Genomic DNA, 20,880 nt, shown 5'->3' on the forward strand with positions numbered 1-20,880 from the left:
GCAGCACCCTTTAGTCTCCTCTAACACAGATCAGGATGGGGCCTGCTCAACCAACCTCCACCCTACAGCAGTGACCGGTAAGACGGGGGTAGGGGAAGAGTAGAAGCGGGCCCCTCCCGTTTCCTGCTGCACAACCCTCTGGAACCCCCTGAGTTCATCCAGAGAGAATCAAGCTACAGCAACTGATACTAATTTCAGAGCCCTGGCCCCCTCTGGCCAATGCCAGGCCGAAAGAATGTGAGGAATGTGGATGGCTCTCAGCTTGTTTCCACAACCCAGACACATCAGTGTCTACAGGGCAAGGAACTGCACTTATAAGGAAAAGGCCTGTTGCTGGCCACTTCCTGGGCATTAAAACCTCAGCCCTCAGGAGCCTGAATACTGACCCCGGGACTGAAAGCCCCTGCATACTTTGCGGTATCCCAGGACACCCAGGCATTCTCCCTACCCTAATACACATGTGGACTCGGAACACAGATAAGACCAAAGAAGATGGTGGGAGGCCAAGAGACAAACGCCAGGCAGCTTTCTTGACTTGGCAGGGGGCACTGCGGATTTAAAAAGAACCCCTAACCAACACTGGTAGCCTGCAGTGGGTTTATTAAAACACATCCATGTTCCAGAACAAAAGACTCCGTGACCCAGTAGCTTTTCAGCTTTCCCAGCAGAAGTCTTGAGCTTGGCAGCAGTAGCCAATGCTTTCCACCGGGCAAGACAAGACACAAGCTGCCCCCATATCATGTGAAAACCCCTCCCCCACTGATCCTACTGGGGACAGTGACAGTGGTCCGACTGACAGCCAGATGGGAAAGGTATGAACAAATAGGAACCATCCGAGAACACAACACCCAGCACCCACTAATTCTCTAGTGCAGCCCTTCCTCCTGACACTCCTGGAATTGGGGGGGGGGGGGTTGTCTATAAACCTCAGAGCCAACGGAACCAACTGCTCAGCACTGGACTTGGGCAACTTATGTTAGATTAACAACAGCTCCTTTGTGAAAAGGCAGGACAGGCCACTGGCCATGCCTTAAGCTGTCACTGCAGAGAACAAGCTGCCCAGCCGGTTTGTCCATAGGACATGAATGGGAATTCTCAGAAAGTAAACAGGAACGTGACCATCCTGGAAACATGCAGGTGCCAGCTCCAGGCAACTGACCTTCCCCACCTGGGCACACTGAGCTGGAGGACACGAAGAGAGAGAGAGAGAGGGACATGCTTATGGTGCTTAGGAAGGCTACCAGAAACTCCTAGAATCTACTGCTCCTTGTCTCATTGATTCTTTTGTGCTGGGAACCTTCCTTCCTCTCCATCCCTGACATACATGTTCTGGGTCTCAGGCACTGAACGCTGCTGCTGGGCAGCGGGTAAAGGCAGCAACTTCATCAAGGGCCTGCTTACCTGCTGGCCTGCTGGGGAACATGGGCCTCCTGACGTCAGGGGAAGAATTCTTCAGGGGAAGAATTCCAAGACCCGGCCTTCTGTCCAGGAGAAGAGGGATGTCCTACGAGAGAGAAGGGAAGCTTGAGAAGATTCTGAGAGTGGGCTGTTGTAAAGGTTCTCTGCAGGGATGGAGCGGGGGAAGAAGATACCCAGGCAGTAGATCCTTCGCTGTGGGCCTCCCAGAGCTGCCCTGCTGGAAGGGTCACAGCAATCCCCTCTGGGCTAGCCTGCCCTTACTTCTGCTCCAGCTACTGGCTATTATCAGAGCAGCAGCCAAACCCAGGGAGATTCCAGGCCAGTGAAACCTACCTGAGCACAGACCTCAGCCATTAGCTTCACCTCTGCCTCAAATCCCAGATGTACCAAAAGGTGTACGGTGAGAAGCTAAAGAGGTTACCACACTAAGGCGCCCCAGAAAATTCCACATGAGGAAACAACGGGCTTTGTAAACACACAGGCTGTGTTTGACATCACGGGCACCAGAAAACCATCACTCAGCTTGATGCATACCACCAAAAAGACTGGAACAAGGTAGAAAGAAATGTTCAGAAACAAGAGAGACCTCAATCCCAAAGGAGAGCAATGGGAGGGGGCCATTCAGGGCACCACAGTCCAACCATCGGGCTTGCTGGAGAAGGGCCAGTCATGCTGTTCTTAGGTCAAAGGAGTCCTCAGAACTGGGGAATCCCTGTCAGGGCACTTACGAGACTCCACAGTCAGGAAGCTCATGTCGGAAGGGGGAAAGATCCTATGCACAGCAAAACCAGGCTGACTCAGAGGTGGCTAGCTAACCACCTCCCATGGCACTGCTGGGCAATGGAAGGGAAGGGTGGCTGGGGGTTGTTGTGCTGGGATGCCCAGAGAACAAGATCCAATGGTCCTTGTTCACATCTCTTCTTCCTGCTCTAATTCGCTGGAAATCCAAGGTCTCTGCACAGTGAAAGATAGGGTATGACGAGGGAGCCAGGGCCCATCAGTTGTCCCAGCTCCAAGGATAACCATATGACCATATGCCAATGTCAAGTCTGGAAGATGTCTATATTTCCAGCTGCTTCAAGAAATGAGCTGGGTGGCTCACACCTTTAAACCCAGGTGGATTGCTGTGAGTTCCAGGCCAGCCTGGTCTACAAAGCGAGTCCAGGACAGCCAAGGCTTCAGAGAAAACCCTATCTTGAAAAACTAAAACAACAAAAACATCAATGCCATCACTGGGAAGAGTTTGAGGAACTCTCTGTAAACCCCAATGCCAAGAAGACAACACTGGCTTGTTTCAGGAGTCTCAAAGCACTAGTACCTTCTCCTGCTGCCCCAGAAGACGGTATTCATGTCATCTACCATGGTCCCAGAGGACATGCAATTTCAGAGCTTTGACCCTAGCTGAGTGCTAGCTGAGGAAAGCCCCATGGCCACCATCCCACCAAATCAAAGCAGCAAACTGCAGAGAGAAAGAGACTGCCCACACCCCATTCCAGGATGGTTAGCAAACCCGTTTCCACATTCTTGGGTGACCTCCCCACCAAATTAATAGGCCAAAGCATCTCAGAATGTGACTTCATCTGGAGAGAGAGAGAGATCTCTAAGGAGGTAAAATGAGATTAAGGCCCTAATCCAGTATGACAAGGTGATTTGCTAAATGGAAAATGTGGAGAGGCCCTTCAATCATGACAACAAATGGACATGATCCTGGCAATGTCCAGTGACCTCCAGCTGTTCCAGGCCAGCCCCTTAAAGGGACCCCTGAGAGAGCCTATTCTGCCTCTACTCCACACCCATGCTGGACTCTAGGAAAACTAATTTCTGTTGTCTATGCTACCTAGTGGCTTGGGGTTCCCTGTTAAAACTGCCCATCAAGTAATCTACCACACTGGACATTCTTATCTGCAAAACAAGAGAGAGGGTCTCAGGGCCCTGCCATTCCTGGTGCTGCTGAGGGAGACAGACTTGAGACAGCTAACATCCTCATTCACCTCACTTGTCACAAGCCTTCAGGAAGAGCCCTGCATGGCTCTCTATTCCAGCCAATACCTCAAGCACTGTACTGTCTCGATACCTAACATGGGGCTCCAGCAGACATCTGTGGATCCAAAGAGAAGTCTGATACCTGCATCCGCAGCCCTCCCATGGGCAAGAGCTGAGGCTGCGGACACACAAGACAGAAATGGGTGAATGCTCCACACCAGAGGCAAGGTATGGCCTGTGGGCTGAACCCAGCGTGGTCACATGCCTCCGCAGGGCTCACAAAACAAGATGTTCATGCATTTTTATATTGGGGGAATGGGGTGAATGACTCAAAAGACGAGTTTTTCATGAGGTGGGCAGCCCATGAAATGCGCATCTTGGTGTCCTTATACTGATATCTTACTGAATAAGCCAATGTGTCAGCTAATGTCTCCTCTGGATCTTCTATGCTACAACCAGGGGCTAGTTTCAGAGCCCTTCTGGCCCACAAAGCTGAAAGACCTGTTTCCTGGCTTTCCAGAGATGTTTACAAGCCCCTGTTCCATGCCAGGCTACTTACGCAACAGGCACAGGGCCAGGCGGCTGCAGGCTCAAGCCAGAGGCAAGTGAGCCCCCACCCACAGGTGTGGGCTGGAGGCCAGGAGTGGTGCCAAGAGCAGCCCTCACAGTGAAGGCCAGAGAGGAGCCGAGGCAAGGAGGTGGCCACAAAGGAAAGCAAGAACCAACCCAGCAGGACCTTAGAGTTAAAATCCTGTGCTGGTTCCAACCAGGAAAGAAGAGAAAACACCCCAGGGCCTTCACACAGGAGGGAGGCAGTCCTGGTTCCTTCCATGGCATGGTGCCCTCCCAAAGCCCCCAAGTGTGGGTCAGCTCCACCAGCCTGTGACGCCCAGGAACACCCTAAAAATTCCAGGGCCTGCCTGTGCTCTCAACCCCAGGCCTCCCACATTAGGTAGTCTGGCAATGGCGGGGCTCTTGAAACCGCTCTCGAAAGCCAACACCAACACTCTTGAAACTGCTGATGAAAGTCATGGGTGGCTCTTTCGGTAAACTGCTTGTTCAAGCGGGAGACCTGAACCTGATCCCTAGCGCCACTCTTGGGGAAGGCAAGGGCTACAAGTGGGTGTGAATACCAGTAGTTGGTTTTTCTTTCTTTTTTTTTTTTTTTAATTTCTTGAAAAGCTGTTTGTCCAGGTTTTGACTGCCTTTTTCACCTCATCGGCCAGTTAGCTCCCCAAGAGCCCTCAGAGCCTGAGCCACTCCTGGTCTCGGCCAACAGGAGACTTTTTATTTATCTTCAGTTTCTTGAGACAGGGCCAAGGATGGTCTCAGACTACGCCTCTTCCTGCCTTCCCTTGGGGCTGAAGACTTTCACCTGCTATGCCAGTGAGCACCATCTAAAAGCTACTGAAGAAGCCACTTCCCGGGCAGAGTGCAGCCTGTGTTCTGGTTATGATCTGGTCACTTTCCTGGGGAAACAGTGAAGATGAACCAGCCTTGGGGACCATGCCATGGCAACGAACAGTTCATTTGCGGGACTTAGTGTGCGTGTGAGGAAACAACCTCACACAGAGGACTGGTGACTGTCGGGCACACGTATGTTTGTGCATTCAGAAGAGCCTGATGGGTCTGGCACCATTGCATTTTTTTTTGGACCTCCATTCCCCTGCCTGTTTAAACAAGGCTCTCCAGCCAAGCGTGGTGGCACACACCTGTAATCCCAGCATTCAGAGGGGCAAAGGCTGGTAGATCTCTGAGCTCGAGATCAGCATGGTCAAAGCAAGTCTGAAACAGCCAAGGCTACACAGAGAAACTGTATCTTTAAAAAAAAAAAAAGAAGAAGAAGAAGAAAGAAAGAAAGGAAGACAGGATGGAAGGAAGGAAGGAAGGGAAGGACAGTCGGGAGGAAGAAAGGAAGGAAAGAAAGAAAGGAAACAATGAAGGAAAGAAAGAACAAGGCAAATCTTTCTACCTTTCCAACATGGACCACTTGAGAGAACAGACCTTGTCTTTTCTTTCTTCAAAACAGAAGATAACCAACACTTAGCACCAAGTACACAGTAGAAACTTCTCCAAATGCTTACAACTTTATTTCTTACACCAGAGTAAGGCTGGGGCTCTCAAACCCTGGCATGTATCAGAGAACTATTTACCACAAACCAATGTCTGTCTCCATCCTGCCCAGCTTCCTGGCTCTTAAGTCTAAGATGGGCCTGAGAATGTACACTCCTTACAGGGCCCCAGCTGACACTTCTGAAAGACATTGGTATAGTGAACCTGAAATGTGCTTTTCCGTTTGTTGTCTCCGTTGCTGTCCTCAGCAAGCTGTGAGGCAGTTTCACAGGTGCCCCCCGCCCCCACCCCCACACTGAGCAGAAAGGGAACAGAGGCTGACCACAGAGGGTTTCAATGGCCAGAGAGGACGGAGAAGTGCAGCACTGGGATTGTGAACCATGCAGTACAAAGCCAGCATCTGTGACCTCGATAATTGGAGGAATGAAATACAAAGAGAGCACTCCTACACAAAACAGGCTGCAGAGACCGGATGTCTGCAGGCACGGACATAATGCAGTCCAGTGTTGTACTTCCTTCCTTCTCCTTCCCTTACAGGTGACAAAACCTCCCAAGTCTAAAAGTTGGATAAAGTTAAATATCCTGCCTAAGGCAGATGAAGGCAGCTGTGGCCGGGCCTTCAGTGAGTTTCTGCCTTCACACACGATGGAAGGGGCTGCAAAAACAGAGCAAAGGTGAATGTGTAAAGCCTTGGGTTATCTAACCATGAGCAAGGACTCAAACCCCAGCTGGGCCACAGTGAAATCCTCCCTCCTGAATGCTGGGCGGGGTACTAACACAACATCACTTATGGTCCCCATAGTTGCCAGTTTTCACAGCACTGGCTCGTTTCCACAACTCCTCCCAGGCAGCTCTCCCTCCAGCAGCATCACAGGGGCAGCAGGGAGAGCTATGCCCTGCTGACCGAGGACCACCAGCATTGGGCTGACCTCTGGAGGACTCCTTCCTACAGGTCAGATCTTTGCCTTGGCAACAGTGTAAGAGGCAAGAGAAAGAGAGATGCAGCCAGAGGCCTGAGCCTTTCAATGAGACCCAAATTCTTGCCATGCCTGAATCATTGTGGACCAAGAGCCCTCCTTCCCTCCTCAGCTCTGCATGGGGGGGGGGGGGGTATGGATGGGGGGTGGGGTGACAGTCACAGTTGAGAAGCCCAGTCAGACAGCAGAGCAATGTGGGAAATGAGAGGGGTTGCTCACCTTATAAGGACCCTGCGGTTCACTAATCTGATAGGTTATCCCAGACCATTAATTTCAAATATGCCACACCCCCAAACAGATATGAAAAGAGAAAGCAGTTGGGGACATTTGCTGGAGGCCGCAACCTGCATCAAGTTATAATACCAGTCTGTATTTTCAATATTTATCCCAAGATTCAGTGTCTAAATCCCTCGGAGATGACCACAGTGTTTTCCAGAACACAAAACAACTCCCCTGTGGCGAGAAATACCTTCCATTTGCTTATTTATTTATTTACCGTGTGTATGTGTATGTGGAGGACAGAGAGCAACCTCGGTGTCATCCCCAGGAGCTGCCTTTGTTGGGGGGGGGTTCATGGGGACCTGAGGCCAGGCTGAAGGGCCAGGGAGACCTGCCCATTTCACCTCCCCAACCCACACCATGCCCACCTTTTAGGTATGGTGCTGGTGACTGAGCCCTGGTTGTCAGGCTTATAGGACAAGCATTTTACAGACTAAACTATCTCTCCAGTCTGTAAGCAATACCTTGTTTTAATTAAACAAACAAACAAAGAAAAAAAAACAAACCTCAAATTTGAAATCTTCAGAGGCGTGTGCCACCATACAAGGCAGTGTCTTAAACACACACACCTTTTCATTAAAAATAACACAAGCCTGGAAAACAGCCATCTGATTGTCACTCTGTTGGGCGGTGATGCACTTGAATGCCTTTGAACCTATGTTACAGGGATGATCGACCACCTAACCTGCAGCTCCGTTTGCCTCGATCCCCCAGCCTCTCTCCTGGCTTTGGTCAAAGTGAAACAAACACAGGCAGGGTCATGATCCGGTCCACAGCTGCCCAGAGAGGCTCAGTAATACATAAAATCACCCGGGGTCACTCCCGGCCTGAGGATTACCACAGGTAACGGGATTATGGGTCTCTCTATCCTGTGACTGTCCTACACATCTGTTTAATCCCAATTTTCTTCCTCCCAGGCCCCATTCATTAGGCATGAAAGGTTAGGCTGCCATCAACCCAGTTGCCACCCCGCATGGGTAGGGCTCCTTTAGCTCCTAGGGATGCCAAGCTACGGATGTCATTACTCATCACCTCACGGTCCTCACAGCGCGCTTTCCCGCTTGCCTTTAGGAAGCAGCAAGGTTAGCAAGCGTGCTGGAAATCAGAGAAAGGTAAGGCTGAACACGGAAGATGGAAGTTGCCTGCACGCTTTAGTATGCAACAAAATGGCACCCGAGACCTGGAATGACAAGGACTGTGGGTCAGGAGGGAGAACAGGCTTTTCTGAGACACTGCACACTTTAACTCTCCATGTTTTTCTAAGCTCTGTCACAGCGATGGCTTGTAGTCACCTGTCTCCAAGCCTATTGGGTGGAGCAGAAATCTCCCTGTGAGGGGTATTCTTTGTGGAGTTAACTAAAACCCAAGCAGCTGACTGAATTATCTGAAGTGGAAAGATGCACCCTACATCTGGATCTTTTGAGATGGGAAGATCCACCTTATCTGGGCCACCCCTTCTGGTGGCAGCCTGTATAAAGGGCATGAAGGAAGGAAGCTCTCTCATCCTCTTGCCCTCACTCTCAGTGCTGTGACCCACTCTTGGATGCAAGCCCATTCCTTCACTGGCTTTAGAGCCTACTTCTTCGGGATTCCAGAGTATACTGAAGACCAGCTGCGACATTCAACCTTGTGGAATAAAAAAAAAAAAAAAAAAATAACTGGATTCTTGGACTTTCCATTGGGAGACAGCCATTGTTGGAATAGTCAGACTATAACCTGTAAGCCACTCTAGTAAATCTAATAAATAAATGAAACATAGAGAATAAGTATATAGTCATTCTGTCAGTTCGGTTTCTCTAGAGAACCCTGACTAATACACTTCCCTTTCTTATAACCCCTAGGGGTCAGAAAGCCTTAGAAAAGTCCACAGCACAGAGGCACCATAACATAACAGATATCACACCATAACACCCAGACCCCTTTGAGGGGGCAAACCAAGAGAATTCTAGATGCTGGGTGCTCGCTATAGAGGGTGCTCCCCATTGCAGTGTACCAAGCCTCAGTAAAGGCCCCAAGGCTACCTATGATCCATACTCCCTGTCCCAGGGACAATTCCAAGGCATGGTCTCCTCAAGAGGGGCCCAGCACAGGGTAGCTTCCATAGTCCATAATACCATTCCTCCAACAGTTCACCCATTGCTGTTTTTCTCTCTCCTCATCTCATCCCCCTGGTACCCAAAATTCTGCTTCTGAGATGTGTCAACATCTAAAATACCAGGCTTTGCCTTTGGGGAGTCATAGTCCAGAACAGATGGGAAATGTACAGCTGGCTCTAGGTCACCGGGTTGGCTTTTTGCCAAGACACAAACACAAGGCTGAATGACAGAAAAGGGGCATTCTACTCTTGGTCGGTTCTGGTCAGTGCTGGAGGGTGACTTTGTATTGTCAGTATAAAAAAAAAAATACCAATTTAGAAAGCCAAGCAAATATTTTGTTCCATGAACACGATGCATTTATACCCTGCTAAACCTGAGGGAAAGAGCAAAAGGGGCATTTGTGCTCCAACAGATGGTTTTTCATCAATAATACATAAAATCACCATAGATCACCACAGGTCATGGGAGTGGGGCTCTCAGCAGGTGCCCCGGTCCCAGGCCAGTCAGCCAGGGAGCCCACCATGGCCTGAAAGGAAGCAGGGCTCTGCTTCTCTGGATCCCAGATCCCTGTCTCCCCTATTGCTGCTGTAACACACACGTATCCCACGAAGTTTTAGGGGCTAGAAACTTGAACAAGTCTCACGGGGTAAAGTCATGGGGTCAACAGAGAGAGCTAGAGCTAGAAACCTGTCTCTGCCCTTTCAGCGTCTTAGTGCTCGCCAGTGTCCCCGCCTCCACTCCAAGGCACACTGGTTTAGTCTGTGTCTGTCATCAGCTCCTGCGCCTCTCGCTCCCACCTCTTCTAAAGACATGTGTGTTTGCATTTAGCACAGAGGTATAAAAACCTCACATGCAACGGTTTGGACGTGGCTTGAATACTGAAACCTTAGTCTCCCACACTGGAGATGCTGAGAAATGGTGGATTGCTTTAAGGAGTGGGGCCTAGCAGAAGGTCATCTGGTGGAAGGGTGGCCCCTAAAAAGAAGTCATATAGTCCTCCCTGGAGGGCCTCATAAAAAGAACAAGCTTTGTCCTTACCCCAGACTCTCTGGTTTCCTGTCTCTCCGGTGATGTCATCACCGAAGTTCCGACCATGGTGCTATGCCCCAAACTGTGCTGTAGAAGCTGGCATGAAGCTCCCAAATCTCTTGTTTATCAAGTAAAACCAAGAAATCTTGATACCTGAGGCTCCTTCAGCCTGCAAAAGGCCCCTTCGCTCTCTCAGGCAACAATCACGAAGACCAAGGTTTGGGTATCTTTAGAGACACACTGTAGACTTTACTGCCCAACCCCCACCCAGCTTGATCTGTCTCTCCTTCTTGTACACACACCTGCCCTTGCCCCCCCACCTCCAAAATAAATGTTCTGTGAAGACAAAGCCTTTGTCTTGTTCACATGAGCACTAGGATTCTCACAGGCACTCAGTAACTCTGTATTGCACGGACGATTATACAGTATTCACAGCGCTCATGGATGGAAACACACTAACGTCACACCCGAGCTGTGGGCAGACTGCTGAAACTAGTGCCTGTGAATTCTGGCTGATGCGTGTGTTGGGGTGATCCCCCCTCACCTAGAGTAGAGAGAGGAGGTCAGTACTCAAATTTACAAGGGCCATTTTAAAAGAGAAGCTCTCTGCCACACGCACTTCCCTTTACAGCTGCCTTCTAGCAACAAATGAGCAAAATTAAATTTTTCTTGTGAACTATGAAAAGGAGTTGTTTGACAGCGTTTTCTCCATTCCAGTATCACCCTTGCAAGGACTCGAAGTGGGTGACGCCCACAACAAAAGTGGCCATGGAAACCACTCACCTCCCTCCTGAAAATCATGACTTCACCCCTCATTCCTCCCAAACCCACTCCAGATTGTTACCGAAGAACCTTTGTGCAAACAAACACCAGAGACTGTGCCTGAATGGCAGGAAATGTGGGGGGTTTTTTTTTTTTTTTTTTTTTTTTTTTCTAATTTTAACTCGCTCCAGGAATGTGTGTATTCTGAACAATCAGCCAGGGGCCCACATTCCTTTGCAGGCACCTTGGGGTTAGGGGGAGCCCTTCTCAGGCAGGCCTTCCAGAGGAGGGTGAGCCACAAACCACCATCGACCTCCACAGGGCAATGCTCAAAAAGCCGAGGCCAGGGCTGAGCGCTGGTCATGGTTGGGAAAGCCTGGAAAACAAGCCTGCCAACAGTCTCCTGGGAGAGAAGGATTCCAAGGAGCCTTCATTCCATTTTAAGGGCCTCTGGGGTGGGGGTGGGGGAAACCCCACAATGAAAGACAGATGAGGAGCTGGTATTTGCCATGTTTCTGGAAAATTCAAAGACTTTGTAGGGTCCAATGAGAAAAGTGGACCAAACCCAAGGAAAGCATCCTCTGGCTGGAACAAATGAGAATAATAACATGAGGTTGGGGGAGGAGTGGCAGGTGTACCCGCACTGAAAGTTGATCAGATACACATCACTCCAGGCAGACCAGCTCCAATATCACAAGGTGGTCAGTGTGAGTTTGGTGAGGAGGAATGGCTGGGGGTGGGGTCAGGGGATCCGATTTCCACTGGCAGTTTGCATGCTGGGGCGGACATTGGGGACAAAGCCCTTCCCTGTAACGTTCTACCTCTGTTCAGGAGAGGAAGGGACAAATCCATCAAGAAACAGGCATGCCACAGAACACCCCACAGTGAAGGTGGGGAAGATTCAGTTAGTCACTGCACAAGTGAACCCAAGGACAGGATGGAGGGTCAAAAGGAACCTAGCGCTGCACAGTAAATGATCACCAACAACAGAGGTGGATCATTTCTTCATGTCAACAGCTCGGGAATCAGGGTTGGTTTAGCTGAGTGAAGAGACCCTCTTCTTTTGGGCTCTCAGCCTCTCAGACAATGGCAGTCTCATCAAGGCTCAAAAGGGAGGAATCAACTTCCCAGCTCACCTGGCTGGAGCGGGCCGTGGCTTGTGGCCTCCCTGCTGGCTGTAGGTGGGAGGCCACCCTCACCCCAACCACAGGACAGTTTGCAAACAAAGCCACCATGTTATCAAGCAAGCGAACACACCTAATCACAGAAGCGACACTGACCTTTCCTTGTGTTTTCTTTTGAGACAGAGATTCATATAGTCCAGGCTGGTCTCAAACTACCTATATGGCTTAGGATGACCTGAGACTCCTGCTCCTCCTGCTTTTACCTGCAGTGCTGGGATCACAGGTGTGCACCACAATGAGCCCCCAACCCCAACAGTACTGAAGATGGAACCTAGGAAAACCTCGAACTTCCGACTGCTGGGATTACAGTTTCTGTGGTGCTGGGACTGAACCCAGGGCCTTTTCCACACCGGGCAAGCTCTACACCAGCAGAGCTCCCATGTGGAACATGACCATTCTGGTGAATTCTATCAGGGGCAGAATGTGGGACAGTCAGAGACAGGAGGGAACAGCGGACAGAACACTCTGTGGTCTAACTGCAAACAAGCAGAGGGCCAACACAACTCAAGGTAGGGATAGCTCTAAGTGCTCTACCAGGCAAAAAACAAAAACAGAAACAAACTGACTGGGGCTGGAACGATGGCTCAGCCGTTAGGAGCACTTGCTGCTGTTCCGGAGGACCAGGGTTCAGTTCCCAGCACCTATGTGGTAGCTCACAACCATCTGCAATTCTCACGCCAGGTAAACTGATGCCCTCTTTTGGCCTCCATGGACACCCAGGCACACACATGGCACTAATACATGCAGGCAAAAAAAAAAAAAGAAAATGTTCTTCGACTTCTTGTTTTTAATTTTAAAATCTTTTAGGAAAATAAACAGCTGAAACTAGGAGGGCGATGGGGCCCGTCAAAGTTAGGGCTGACGCTCTCTGTCTGGCCTGGCAGTGGCTGAGGAAGTCGGGACAGGAGCTCTTTGTTGTAATTCTTCAATGATCATGCTGGTATTTTGAGCTCTGCCTATATCTACCCAAAGTTTAGGGATCACCTGACTTGGTCCTTTGCACCCATGGAGGGGGCAACAGGTACTTAGTACACTGAGGGCCTCAAAAAACTCAGCTTGTTCCTGCTGGGTGTCCCTGCTTCCTGCCATCTTACTGAGGGGAAGAATCGGGCCAGCTCCAGCCCACAGCGCTGCTTGGAAAGCCTCTCTGTCCTCTTTGCCAAACCGCAACAGCAGCCTGGATTCTTCCCTAAGGAACCCTAGGTGGGATTACTGCCCCAGCTGTATTAGGTACAGGTGCCATAACTGTTGGGTCAGGGCTCCCCTCTGAGACCCTGAAGCACCCTGCTGTTGGGGTGTCTGTACTCCTCTGGCAACTGGAAACACTGCTTGACTGTCGGAAGCTGGGAGTCACACGAAGCCGAGTTGTTTTAAGTGTGGAATCAATCATGCCAGTACTGCCTCTCAAAGCAGGCCTGGGGAGAGAGAGCAGTCCGCACCGAGGAAGGAGATCATGAGGGTTCAGCGAGTGCCTTAGGAACCAGGTGACTTGGGACCTGTGAAAGGACAGAGGGTCTGGTCTCTGCAGGGAGGGCACTTGTGCCTGCCCTTCACACCTCAGCAGCATCAGATACTAGCTGAGCCAAAGAGATAAACGTGGCGCTTCTCCAGGTGGCTGATGCAGGTGGTGTATAAACAGATCGGAGAAGGAACGGCGTGGGTAGCTGGGACACCCAACTTCTGTGAGCACAGTGTCCGGCAGCCCAGGGAGCGAAAACCCCTGCAAGTCCCCACAACACTCAGGCCTTCTCTAAAAAAAAGTGTTCCACAAACTTCCAGGCTCTTCCTGGAGGGCATATCAGGTGGGATGGAAGAGTGGGGGAGGGGCTGCTACTGTCTCGGCGTGAGGAACAGAACGTGACTCCAGGGCTCTCAGGAAGTCTGTGGTGAGGGGTGTGTGTGAGTGTGAAGTCAGGGTGCAGCCACCACAACACAGTGGTCCTTGGACAACAGTGCCTGCTGCCCAGCTGGGAAAGAAGGTGAACCAGGACTTGGCAAGTCTGGCTGCCTATCTGCAACAGTGCTTCTAAAGACCACGGGACCGAACGGCAGTCAGCTCCCCTTTGTGTGGCTTTCTATTCTACGGCTCTTATCTAGTGAGGCCAGGGCCCAGTATACACGGAGGAGTCACAGGAAGGCCTCCAGGCATCTACACACTGAACCCAACTGCCAGCATCTCAGAGGCCCAGGACAGGTGGCTAACCACCCCGACTGGTCCTCGCCCAGCAAAGATGTCATCGTGAATGTGGAAGCTATGGGCTGTCTGCCACCTGTCCCACTTGAGAAGCTTCAGGTGTGGAGGTCAGAGCAGACCGTGGACTGTCCAGGATCAGAACCCAGCACCACCCCTCCCTACAGAGCCTCCCACAAGCCGCAGGCCTGCCCACCCTCAGTTCTTCCGCTCCTAAAAGCACAGATGCTATCTCTCCTCAGAAGGTTACTATGTAACCTCAGAAGGTTACACTTGAGAGGTGCCCAGAACTCTGCATGGTCCACAGTCACTGCACAGTAAGAGCTTGCAGCCGCCCCTCTTCCCAGACCCGCTGGGCTAGACGCTGCATTCTTACTGCATCACTAGGTCATTTCGGGGCAGGTAAGCAAGATCTGAGACGTGCTGGGCCGGGGGATTCCAGCATGTCTAAGACTAGGAACTAAGATTTAGGAACTAAGACTCCCTCACCCATCCCTCCCTCTCCCTCTGTGTGTGTGTGCGCACAGGAATGCCTTCTCCCAATACCTGAGCTCACTCCATACACTGACTAACCCCATCTAATTCAACAGGTTCCTTGATGTGACTCAGTATTTTGGCAAAGTTTAGCCAGTCAACTTTGCAGGAGAACTAATTCCATCCCGCTTTCCAACCTCCCACCCCTAAGTCACTAGTAGGATTAGTGAGGACCTTGACAGGTTCCCAATACATCTGCCAGTTCACTCCAAGGCCTGGTGCCCTGGGCTCTGAATTTCAGAGCCGTTTATTAAAGGCCCATTGTCTCCTTTCCCTTTCTCAAGTTCACTCCGCACACAGATAATCTGTGCTTCGCTTAGAAGCTCCACCACTGCCGGGAAGACTGCTAACCTCTCAATGTCCAGGCCAGGACAGAACAAAGAGGAACGGAGACCCAGCATGGAGGGGCCCAGGCTGGCGGAGCACAGCTTTGCAGAGAAGCGAGATGCTGGACCTCCCACTAATCACCTCCCCACTGTCCTTTCCTGTGCTCCGGGGTCCCTTCCGGGATACCACACATCATCTTGCTGTCGCATCTTTTCAGGCTCCTCTTGACTGTGTAATTTCCCCATACATTGCTGTTAGGTGACCTTGACAGTTCTGAAGACCTGCCAGGTGCTTTGAAAGCTGCTCTGAAGCTGGAGTTGTCTTGTGTTTTCCTCACTAGTCCTATGGGGTTATGTGTCATTGGCAGGATGGCCACCCAGAGGGACAGCCATTGTCATCCCAGCAGACTGTCAGGAGGATTTAGCATTTCTAGGCAGACTGAGGGCAGCTGTCCAGAGTTTCCCAACTCCCTTCTCCAGGCTCCTGTCCCTTCTTTGGGTCCTACCCCTTTCTGCGCACAGATGCCCCTGTGCCCTTGCCAGCTGGAGGGGCCCAAGCCCAGCTCTCACGTGGATTACACACAGGAAGCACAAATCCAGGGAATGGAAGCTCTGGCTTGAGCACAGACAGTAATACATGAGACCTTGAGTTCCCTCACGCCTGCCCTGACAACTGGATGCACTTGAGGCAGCTGCTCAGTGCCATGAGAGTGGCTATAAGCCCACTGCAGCCTCAGTGGGAGTGGCAGCAAAAATGGCTCAAAAATGGCCTGAAGAGGGGTTTGTGTACCGACTGCCTTCCCCAGACTCTTTACGCCAACTAACTAAGTGGGCAATGGGTGTTGCTGTGGTAAAAAGTAAATAACAAAACAAAACAAAACAAAACAAACAAAAAACAGCCTCACAATAAGCAACTTAGGGCAAAAAGGATTTCTTTTAGCTCACAGTTCCAGGTTACAGTCCATCACAACAGTGATGTCAAAGCAGCAGGAACCTGAAGCAGAGAAGCACATCACATCCACAAGAGCAGAGAGCAATCAATGCACGCATGCTTAGTACTCATCCAGCTTCTCTACTCTTTCATAGTCTAGGGCCCCAAACCATGCTGGTCTTCTCATATTAATTAAGGCAACCTAGACATCATCCACAGACACACCCACAAGCCAACCAGATCTAGGGGAGCCATCATGGAGACTCTCTTCTCTGATGATTTAGACAGTGCAGCACTGAGAACTAAAACTAGTACCACTCGGTGCATACTCAGCCTGAGACAGTCATCCCCAGGGTCAGATGGGTCACCTGACAGATGGGGCCTTGAATTTGCAGTATCCTTTGCAGGGGTAAACTGGAACCCTAACCACAAGAAGACTCAGCCAACCACGGACTATCTCAAACCCTGGATTCTACTGTAGGCTCCTTTGGCTGTGAGAACAAGGCTCAGGGTCAGAGACCGGCTTCTCTGGGTTCAGACTGTGCTGAAGATGACGATGACTGGAAAGTGAGGAAACAGAACAGACTTGTACTCTCTCTCGTGCACAGGAGCTAGGAAGACCCAGGTAGCAGGATCTCTCGGAGCTAGTGGCTCTAGAGAAAACTACCTGTACCCAAACGCTGACTGTCACGGCTTGGGCAAACTGCCTAGTGTTTCAGTTTCTCTACTGCTGAGTGATGCAGATGCCTTGCTGGTCAGAGTCTAGAATCAGGAGAGTCCCCAGGAAGTCAATGAAAGCCCAGTGATGGGGTTCCAGGCACGGGAAGTAAAGGACTCCATGCTCAGGTGTAGCCAGGGTTCTGGGCTCATGTCCCACTGCTGTGATGTCAGTGGGGGCTGAAAGACGCTGGGCCTTGAAGAAGGGGGACAGCAGTAGGGAGGCAGAGTCCAGGGAGTTGCAGGCCGCTTGGCAGCTGCTGTTGGCATTTCAGAGGCAGGAAACCAATTCCATTTCATGATAACAATCCAAGCCCCAGAAACACCTGCCCTCCAAGAGCTCCTGTGTGTACACACTCACCCTCTAGAATACTCCCTCACACAACTGACTCCTGAGGCTCCCTGCTCACTATCTTCTCTTGACAGTTCCTGAACCCCACTGAAAAAGGCAGCTGCTTGCAAGACTGGGCACAGCTGGCTCCGAGGGGCAGGACCACGGCTCGTGTCGGGCACACTCCACACCGCCTCTAATCGGGTGCTTTCTTATGATCCCCATTACAAATCACCATCCCCATTACAAATTGGCCTATGTCATGAACTGGCAGGGCCTGTAGGCATGAAACTCAACCTCAGTGTGAGATGCAGACTGGCTCAGATTCCTCCCTCCCCTCAGTACTAGCCAGAGAACAGTCTGAGGAAGGAAGGATGCCATGCTTTTCCCATGTCATGAAGCTTGCCTGGCTGTAAGGAACAGCTAAGTGACACTGTAGCATACAGCAAGGCATAGAAACACCCACCATGCCATCACCAAATCATAACGTCCCTGTGAAGCTGCACCAAACCATCTCTAAGACAGAAGCCAAAAATGCCATAGTTCCTTGGGTTTCCACAAAGGTCCCACACAACCAGGGATGGGACCTTGAATGTTCTTCATTGTATGGCTGTGTCCCCAGGCGAGTGAGAAGATGCTGAAATCTGAAGCCCTAGACCACCTGAGATCCTCAGGGATGCAAACCCCAGGCTAGAGAAAGGAGGACAAGGCAGCTAGAAAGTGTGAAGAGCCTTGCTGACCAATAAAGGGCAGGGGGTGTCCATGTCCATCTCCCCAGAAATAGAGTCTGACTCTGTCTATGAAAGCAGCCTGGCAGAGTGAAGCCGTTCAGCTCTGCAGCTGGCTATTTTATCACTACCCAGAATGCTCAGGGCAAGGAACCTCATGTTCTCAGTCAATGAAGAGTCTTGGAGATGCTCAGAAAGTGATCCCCCCCAGAAAAGCTGCACAGCTGGATGGCCTATAGGTAACCTCAGTTTCCACTAGTGGATGCTGTCCTTGTGCCCTGGCCAGTAAAAACAGCCCATTGCAAACCTGACCACAAAGAACTCCATTTTGAAAATAATGCCTATATTATATATCTCATGGCAATAGTTCACACCATTGAGAGCCTTACGTTCCCATATTTCCAGTCTGAACGTCCATGTCTACATGTTTTATGTGCTGTCCACCACCATTCATGTTGGCCTTGACAATGGCTCAGGCCTGAAATTCCAGCACTTGGGAGATTGAAGCAGAAGGATCTGGAGTTAAAGGTCTTCCTAGCTACATAATGAGTTAGGCTACATGAGACCCTGTTTCAACAAACAAACAAACAAAAAAACCTCAATTTGCCAAGGTTGCAGGTGGCTCCAGGTAGCAATGGTGAAAGAAAGCTTGTTCCAACCTTCCATGAGAGGAGGCTGCAGGGAAGGCAGGCTAGCGGTGAAATGCTGGAAAGCCAGCCGCAGACTCTGCATGCCGTCCTGGAAGTCTGGGCTCACTCTAGGTCACTACCATGCCCTCTGGCCACCTTCAGGCCAGAAGGAGGCACCATCAGATCCCTATTCTGGATTCCTGGGAAAGAGCCGAGACTGCAATGAGCGTCCATGTGTGGAGGGTACGAAATATGTTTACTGGGTGAATCCAGGAAGTAAAAGTAAAACGAACTGCTGGGGGTGGGCCTCGAAGACACGCAACTAACTCACTGGTCACACTGAGGCTCACAAATGGTTGTGGCACGACTGAAACACCCCAGAAGACCCTTCAGCACTCCTGCTGACACACAACCTCCAAGCTTCAGTGAAGACAGAGTTGTACATCGAGGTAGAGAGACCCGTCATACTCCAAAGTCAATCACAGTGCAAGAATAAACACACAAGAGGAAACCCACCAAACACTGCCAACACTGATGAACTAAGCATCAGAAACACGCAAACATCTTACAACACTGTCCAGTGAAAACTACTGGACAGGGGCTGCTGCTGGGAAGAGGAGAAGGGGTCTGGGGTGTGAGCCTGAGCAGAAGTAAGCTTCACTGCCTGTCCTGGTTAGTTTTTATTGTCAACAACCTAGAATCACCTGGGAAGGCGGAACCTCAATTAATTATCCAATCAGATTGGCCTATGGCCTTGTCTGGGAGAGACTGTCTTAATGATTGATGTGCAGGAGGGCCCAGACCAATAGGGGCATCACAATCCCTACGAAGAGGAGTTCTGGGCTATATAAGAAAACTAGCTGGGCAAGCCAGAGAGCAAACCAACAAGCAGCACTTCTCCTAGATTCCTATTTTGAGCTCCTGTCCTGGCCTCCCTCAACGACAGACTGTGACCTGGAAGTGTAAGGAAAAATAAGCCCTTTCCTCCCTTAGGTCATTATATATATAATACATATTAATACATATAAATATATAGTTAATATATATAATGGTGCTTATTATAACAGCACGAAGGAAACTAGAACACTGTTCCTAACTACACAGACTAGAAACTGGGCAGCTGGTCTAGCTTTCAGAAGACTACAGGGAGGAAGTTATCACCAAGGTGTGAAATATAGGCACCAGCCAAACAGCGACCCCTCTGTCAGTACTGGGGCTGCCTAACAACGATGTCCAGCATACAACAGAAATCATAAACCAAGTCAACTGTTCTATGCCAAGTCCCCTGTCACATCCCAGACACAGAGAAAACACAACTGCTCTGCAAGTACCCAAGAATCACCGCAAACATTGCCGATCCCAAACACCCACTCTAAGCAGAGTTCAAAGAATATCCAGAACATTCCATCAGCCATCACTACTGGGTCAGGAGAAGAAAGGTCATTCTAGAGTAGTCTGTCAGGCATCACTATTATCAATCAGTTAATCTGAGAAGGTGTCTCTGGTAGACCACAATCCAAAGAGCCCCCACATTTCACTCCTTCCACTGAGGACTAGTGAAAAGAACCGGGTGGCTCAGGTCACCCTCAGGAAAGAGCTGGGTTTCTGCACAGGTGGCAGGAGGCCCAGGAGGCCCCTGGTCCATGAGTGGGGAGCTTCTTGCTGATGGATTATCAGAAAGAGCAACATGGTGATGTCTGAGGCAGACCACTGAAGTCAAAGATGCCTCTTCAACACCTACCAGACACATGAGCAGACCACCTCAACCAAGCAGCAGGCTCTAATAGAGCCATGAGGAGGGACCACGAGGAGAAGCATCCAGTGCCATATCATACAGGCGGGCTCTGGACGGGGTGGCTACAGTGAGAGTAGCTACATGAATACCAGAGAGCAAGAATAGCAAGAGCCTATGCAAAGAAGGAAAAGGGATGGGAGCAGCTGTGATGACTGTGAGAAACAAGGTCAATGCCCTAGGCTTCAGGTGCAGAGGGGTACAGGGAGCAGAGTGGAGGGGGTAACTACCCCACACACACTGCCCAAGAGAGGCCAAGAGCACAGGCAGCCTGGCTCCCTGACAGCAGGGAGGTGAGAGTCGGGGAAAGCTGAGCAGCAAGGTGAGAATGGAGGCCCTTGTAACACCTCCATGTGTACTCACCCAGTCAAGCGTTGCCTCCTGCCTTTGGACTTCACTATGCTTCTCCGATCACCCACCAGGACAATTTCTGGCCACTCTCCCATCTCACCCATGACACCCCAGGTTCCTGCCTTCAATCCACTGTGCCTCAAAGACTGGTTCCAGGAATGGCCTGTTCACCCTGGCATCTGGAAGGCTGGTGTCCATACTGGGCAGAACAGCTGATGAAGAGCCCGGCCTGGGTTCTGCAGTTCTCAGCTCTAACAGCTCCCTCAACACTGTGACTAACACTCTCTGTTACACAAGTGCAGTAGAGTCCTCACTCCCTCAGCTGGGTCAGAAAAATGTTTCCAGGCAAAATGCTAAAGACACTGTCAGGAATGTTAGAGGCCCTGTCTATCAATACAGTTATCCTGGCACAATAAAAACGGGTAGGGCTTAAACATCCAAGTATCAGCAGGAGAAAATATAGAAGCTAGGCCTCTCAGCTCAGTGGGACCACGGTTTCCAACAGGTCCTCTCTCAAGTACAAAACTAGCTTAACGAAGCCAAGCTTC

At 50.6% G+C, this 20,880-nt stretch overlaps 1 protein-coding gene across 3 annotated transcripts in view; it reads right to left on the bottom strand.

Annotated features, from left to right (window-relative positions):
- Positions 1-20,880, bottom strand: part of Sh3bp4 (SH3 domain binding protein 4) — a 77,635-nt gene that overhangs the window by 44,136 nt on the left and 12,619 nt on the right. For 2 of the 3 annotated variants that reach the window (XM_055616903.1, XM_055616905.1), the window contains exon 2: positions 1,402-1,504. The exons of the other annotated variant lie outside the window; for it this stretch is intronic. The gene's annotated coding sequence lies outside the window, so the exon portion shown is untranslated. The remainder of the gene's footprint in view (positions 1-1,401; positions 1,505-20,880) is intronic. 3 annotated transcript variants of the gene reach the window in all.

The sequence above is a fragment of the Psammomys obesus genome, unplaced genomic scaffold, assembly GCF_907164565.1.
Source record: "Psammomys obesus unplaced genomic scaffold, mPsaObe1.curated_primary_1811, whole genome shotgun sequence".
Taxonomy (NCBI): Eukaryota; Metazoa; Chordata; class Mammalia; order Rodentia; family Muridae; genus Psammomys; species Psammomys obesus.